This window comes from Panthera tigris, chromosome D1 (assembly GCF_018350195.1).
Source record: "Panthera tigris isolate Pti1 chromosome D1, P.tigris_Pti1_mat1.1, whole genome shotgun sequence".
NCBI lineage: Eukaryota > Metazoa > Chordata > Mammalia > Carnivora > Felidae > Panthera > Panthera tigris.
In genome coordinates this window covers 4205109-4211609 of record NC_056669.1, presented here as the reverse complement: position 1 = coordinate 4211609, position 6501 = coordinate 4205109, and the positions used below count along the sequence as shown (strand labels likewise).

The 6501-nt window shown below is 44.5% G+C and overlaps 1 protein-coding gene across 2 annotated transcripts in view; it reads left to right on the top strand.

Moving 5' to 3' along the window:
* Nucleotides 1-42: 42 nt before the first annotated feature.
* KBTBD3 (kelch repeat and BTB domain containing 3) overlaps nucleotides 43-6501 on the top strand; it is a 36183-nt gene continuing 29724 nt past the window's right edge. For both annotated transcript variants that reach the window (XM_042957468.1, XM_042957469.1), the window contains exon 1: nucleotides 43-317. The gene's annotated coding sequence lies outside the window, so the exon portion shown is untranslated. The remainder of the gene's footprint in view (nucleotides 318-6501) is intronic.

Below are 6501 nucleotides of genomic sequence, written 5' to 3'. Positions count from 1 at the left end.
GAAGGAGGCGGGCACCGCCGACGTGCGCGCGCAGCCCCGCCCACCAGGGGGCTTTCGCTTTTTCCCGGCCGCGCCGCCGTCTCCTGGAGAGAACAGCTAGGGGCGGAGACGCAGGCCCGCCTCTGCGCTCTGCGGCAGCGCGTGACGTCACGCGGGGCGGGGCCTCAGGGAGCGTAGGGAGGGACCAAGGCCGAGAGCCCCTGGTTGCGCCACTCACACTCGGAGAAGCGCTAACAGGACAACGGTTCAGGCCAATCGCAGTGAGGCCTGTGGCGGCAGCGAGACTAGGGTGGAGACTTCGGAGACTGCAGTTGCAGGTGGGTGAGCTCTGGGGTCTGAGGGAGGAGTGGGATGGCAGCGCCTCGTTCTGGGGGCCCCGCGAAGGAGGGGATCCCCCGGGCTCCAGCCGCCCCTGTCAACCCTCCGTGTGCGCGGCCGGGCGGGCGGCCGGGCTTTCCGCGGCGGAGAGAGCGCCGCACGGTGCCCCCGGGCTGCCTTGCTCGCCGCCCCGGGCCCCGCGGCGGGAGGGGGGCTGCGGCCCTGTGCCCCGCGCCAGGCGGCCCCGCCGACCCTCACTGTGTCCCGCGCCGGCCGAGCGGCCCCTCCGACCCCTGAGTGCGGCCGGGCGGGGACGGCCGGCCCTGCCCAGAGCCCTGGGGACGGGGCACCTGCGGTATCGCGGCGCCGGCCGCCCTGCTCTGCAGGAGCGTCGGCACCGAGTTAGAGCCCCAGCAGCCTTCCTTCCAGGGCGGCCGAGGTTCAGATCGATGCCTCTGCGCCCGCACCTGCCCCGGGGAGACTCTAGGTGACGCTTCTGCGAGAGTCCTCGTGACCAGAGCCCCTTGCGGGTATTGGCCCAGCGGAAAGTTGGCCTCTGCGGATGAATGTCAGAGCCCAACTTTGCGGTACACTGAATGCTGTCCTCCGAGATTTGGCCGGGTCCCTCCTTCCTTTGTCGGCTGATGGAGGGCCGGCAGTCGTAATTCGCAGTTACCTAAGGATTCTTTCCATCCTCTTCTAGGTGGCTTCTATTCTGTTGTTTTCTATACTTGTTTCCGTTAACTTTTCCTGATATCGTGAGCCCTTTCCAGTCCTTTGCAAGTAGGTGGGATTTTGAACAGACAACACACTCATCCTCAAAGGGATGTAAAATAAATTACTGGCTTGATATATCAGCTTGGGTAGTACTGACCAAAAGCCTGTGTCAGGTGCCGTGTTTGAGATCCGCTTACTACCTGCAGAGAGCTTACAATCTGGCAAGGCACATAAAGCATGTACAAAAAATCCGCAGTAAGTGACACGTAAAGGTGTGCAAAGCATAAGGTGTCTGCTAATACAACTATCACCAATGATCATAACTCCTTTCTCCGCTTTTAACTTTATGTATCTAAGCATCCTATGATACCTTCTCCGTTCTTGTCTTTTTCAACTGATTTTTACAAAATCTCACCCTGTTTTCTGTTTCTAAAACACTTCTAGGTACATGGTCACATGTTCTGTGCAGTAGTGATTATTGTTACTGATGGAGAATCTGAGATCAGAAAGGGGATCTGTGGAATTAGGTAAATTCAGGTTAAGGAAGGCATAGTTGATTCTTTTACCACGGAACTAAGCTCTGTATATTCATCTATAGAGCCTGATATACAGACAGATCATGTGCTTATTCATACTTGCTCTCTCTGCCTAGAATATTCTCTCCTCCCGTCATCACATTCATTCCCCTGTATCATTCAGGTCTTGGCTCAGATGTCCTCAGAGAATCTCTCTGTACCCCAGATCTCAACAGCTCACTCTCCCCACCCCCTGCCTCATTCCCAAGCCTGGTCCTAGCCTGGGCACTCTTTATAGGTTTCTTTAATGGAATCCCCTTCCCTGTGTGCTTTGTAAATTATTACTTATTCAAGGCTGAGGGCAAACCTTGCCTTTTCTTAAGGACTACCCCAGAGTATGTTTTTGTTTGTTTTTAACTAATTAATTTGGCACCTCCTCTAGCACTACCTTATAATATCTATTATCCTGAATTATTTATGTGTGTTATCTTACAAATTAGGATGTAAGCTACTTGAGAGGGAATTTAATGCATACCTTGCCTCCTACAAATAGTATACATAAGTAAATGTTTTGATCAACCTTTACAATAGAGTTTACTCCGTTTATAAGCGAACATTGGCATTTATATTCGGTCTACCTTTATTTCCCTCATTTTTATCTTAAGGAAATATGAATGTGCCTAACTATATTCAGTAAACCCAAACATTTTGTTACAGTATCTTTATTGCATTGGTCAGGGGGGAAAGAAGACTAAAATATTAGAGGTTCAGCAAATTTGTGAGTAATAGTCATCTTGCCAGATCTTGGTCTGTGCCTTCTTATTGGGATCCTAAGAAAACTGTGTTCTTTTCCCACTTCTGGCACCAGTTCTCCGTGTGACTTTGGGTAAATAACGTAACCTCTTCCAAGGATCAATTTCAGTGGAAAGGTATCAAATGAAATCATCTCTAAGGTTCAGTGATTTTTGAGTGAATAATGTGCATTTAGCTTTTTACTGAGTCACCTCTTAAACTTTATTCCATTGTAAAACTTAACTTTTCAAAACTTTAGTAAATAACTCCATGCTTCTACCAGTTACTCAAGAAAGAAACCTTGATTTTTCTTTTCCCTCAATTTTCATGTCCAATCGATTCTATGTTCTACTGATTCTACTTCTAAAATAGAGCTAAAATCCATTTTTTTCTATCTCCATTGTTAACACTGTGGTCTAACCTGCCATCATGTCTCACCTGCAGTACCGACTAGTTTTCGAGCCTGCAGGAGAAGGGAACGTTGTTTCCTGTGTCCTCCCGGTCATAAGCACTCCTCGGCTCCGAGTTAATCACTGTGCTGTCCGCGCTCCTGACTAGACAGGGAAGGAAGGAGACCAGCAAGATAGAAAGCCTGCAGAGTGACGTGCCGCAGACACTAGAGATGCGTGTTTCCAGAAGGGGGACTAGTTAGCAACGCGAATACTCCTGAGAAGTTACCTAAAATGGGGAGAGAGAATTTAGCATTGCTGGCGGCAGCGTGCTGATACTGCCTCAGTCAGGTGCCAGGGTGAAAGAGAGGAAGCGATGGCAGTGGACTCCCACAGCAGTTGGAGGTAAAGCTACTGCGGACTGTTTCTGGGTCGCGGAGTAGAAAAATGGGATGGTAACGAGAGGGTAATACAGGTTCAAAGGACAGATTTTTGTTTGCTTGATGTGTAAAGTGGGAGGTACTAAAATGTGTCCACTGATGGAACCTGTCCAACAGAATTGGAGAAAGTGTTGACGCAGCAGAGGGGGTAGGTTGTGGGCGCGCGCATGCGCGTGCGTGTGCGCGCACCGCTCTAGAGGGTACCGCAGACTGGAGGACCCGGTGTCCGTTGTTTCTGGCTGTATGCCCAGTTTCTAGAATAGCGCTTGCCAAAATAGCTGCTCTGTAAACTTTCTAATATTTGAATAAATGAATGACGTGAATTCTATTGCCCTTTTTCTTTTAATTCTTCTTACAGCAACCAGGAAGATACTTTAAAAAGTAAATCAAATCATGTCACTGTCCCCCGCAAAGTCTCCCTTTGTTCCAACAGCACTTAGGGTGAAATCCCTGCTCCTTCTGGCCCACAGGACCCGCGTGAGGTGGCACTGGCCTCCGCAACATTCTTGCTCTTGTCAAACGGTTCCAGTGAGGCTGGCCTCCTTTCGTTTCCTAAAACTGAAGGACCCCTTCCCACTTTAGGCCTTTCTACATGATTTCTCCCACCAACCCCTTACCTTAAATGACACCTTCTCAGAAAGGCACGCCCTGACACAGTAGCGGACAGGAGCAAAAGCTCTGGAGCCAGACCATCTGGGTCCAGGTCCACGCTTGCTTGCTGTATGACCTTGAGCAAATTAAGGTCTCAAAGCCTCCTCTCCCCCTCCCTGTAAAGTGGGGACAATAGCAGAATCTATGTTATACCGTTCTTCTCAAGATTAAAGAGTCTCTGAAGCATGTAGGACAGAATACACAGAGGAAGCACTATGGAAGTGTCACCACCATTACTATCTGAAGTTGAATATTCCCCACTGTTCGTTTTTATTCCCTTTTCCCAGCTCTTTCTTCACAGTATGGATAACGATGGATAATTTGTCAGTCTTTCTCATTACATAGTGACCACCGGGGAAAGCCAGGGTCACGACTGCCTCTGTTCTCCATGCTTTCTTTAGTGTCTACCTCTGTACCTGGCATACAGTTAGCACTCTGTCGTAAGTGCGTATGAGAAGATGCCACCAATCACGTTCTGTTTTGAAACTCCGGGGACCAAATTCGATCACCGGAAGGCCAAACAGAAAGGGCCCACCCAGGTCAGTCACAGCACACACAGCACAGCTTTCTTTTCATACTGCGCTCCCATCAAATGGCACATGCTATTCTTGTCACTACTTTCTATCAAGGTCTTATCACACTTGATTCTTGTACTTTTATTAATTTAACTATTTAAATCAAACTTTAGTGGAAGACATTAAAGGAAATAACGAGAATAGTTTTAAAAATTGACTCAATGTTTTGAGCACAGAGTAGTTTGTTGAACTTGAGATGCAGTCTTATAAAATACACCACTGTTTTACGTGCCACTGAGAAAGAAAACGGTGCCATTTTTAACTCCGACACAACTCTTTATCGTGTCGAGCTTTTCATACTTACGGAAAGCCCTTTTAAAAAATCACGTATCACCCTCTTACACACATAAAAAGCAAAATTAGCTGAGAGGCTTGTAAAACTTTGTCATATTCAGAGTACAGTGCTTATAATTCACTTTCAACTCAGAATCTCAATGTCCATGTTCTTCTATATAAGGTCAGTCTCTGTAATCCAAGAATATTAGTGACACATCATTTCTTTTTTTTTAATAACAAAAAAATTTTTAATGTTTATTTTTGAGAGAGAGACAGAGTGTGAGCAGGGAAGGAACAGAGAGAGAGGGAGATACAGAATCTGAAGCAGGCTCCATACAGGCTCTGAGCTGTCAGCACAGAGTTCAATGCTGGGCTTGAACCCACAAACCGTCAGATCATGACCTGAGCTGAAGTCACGACTGAACCCCCCGATGCATCATTTCCTAAACGAGTATCCATTGTTATCTCCAGAGTTTTCTTTTAAATCACCAATACCCATTTTCCACATTTTGATGCACATACATATGTAATGACAGGTGTCATGACTGCTACCTGACCAAAAGCAATTATAAGATACCTGTCATTTTCAGATATGTTGAGTGTGAAAAAATGTGTGTCTTAAAATTAGTGAGATGTCATACTGAATTTGCAGAATATTTGAAGAAAAAAGTTGCCTTACAGATCTTTTACCAAGAATTGTTTTACAATTAATAATGTTACTAAGTACATGTTATTACTGAGTTTAACCATTAATATTGATATGCCCATGACAATATTAATTTTAATGATATAATTTACAACAATACAATGTAATTAGGGTGTCCGCTTTGCACATGAGGAAGCTAATGCCTCAGAGAGCCTCAACAGAGGTTACTAGAATAGCGATGGGCCATTTAGGACCCTGTTCTTGCAGCTCTAAATCCTGAGGCTCTTTGTTGTTTGCAAAATGCAGTAGGACTGCAAGTACAGATTTACTCCAACCAAATTTAAGACATGAAGATTTCAGCTTCTTGGATTTTTCATTCTGGATTGAATTTAACGGCAGGGTTTATCTTTTAACAGCTTCATGAAAGTGGATACCTGTATATGACTCTAATATATTTAAGAATGTGTATTGGGGAATACTTCAAAATTTCTGTTAAAGTTTGCTTTTTGTTACCATGTGCAGAAATAATCATTACTATACTTCCATCATTGGGTTCAATTCTTGTTTATGACCAATAAACCTCAATAAGTGACTTAATCCAACACAAGAGCCAAATTAAATACATGTTTTTAATGATAATAAAGTTAATGTTTGTGGTTGGGGTTTCTTAAATTTATTTTCTCAAGACATGTCATTATGCAGAAATACAGTTTTTATCATTTTGAAAGTCTTAAGTTTGGGTACCTTTTAGCTTTTTTGTTTTACATTCAATTTCTTTCGAAAAACTAAGTAACTACTTATACCAAAAAATAAAATGATTTTTCCTTGGCATTTTTTAAGTGTTTTGAACAAGAAGAAAACTGGAATATTAAAATGGTTTCTAAATTGAATTTTTGTCTTTTAAGTTTTGTTTTGAAATAATCACATATACATAAAGTTTTAAAAATAGTATAAAGCAATCTCATGTACCCTTCACCCAGTTTTCCCCATGGCTACATCTTACATAATTATTGTCCAATATCAAAATCAGGAATTTGACATTGGGCCACAGTTTGTGTGCAGTTTGATGTCATTTTTTTCACATGGGTACATTCCTGTAACTAATCAAGTTACAGATTATTTCAAATCACGATAAAACTCTCCCTTGTGTTAACCCACCCTCCCACCCACACCAGAGTCCTC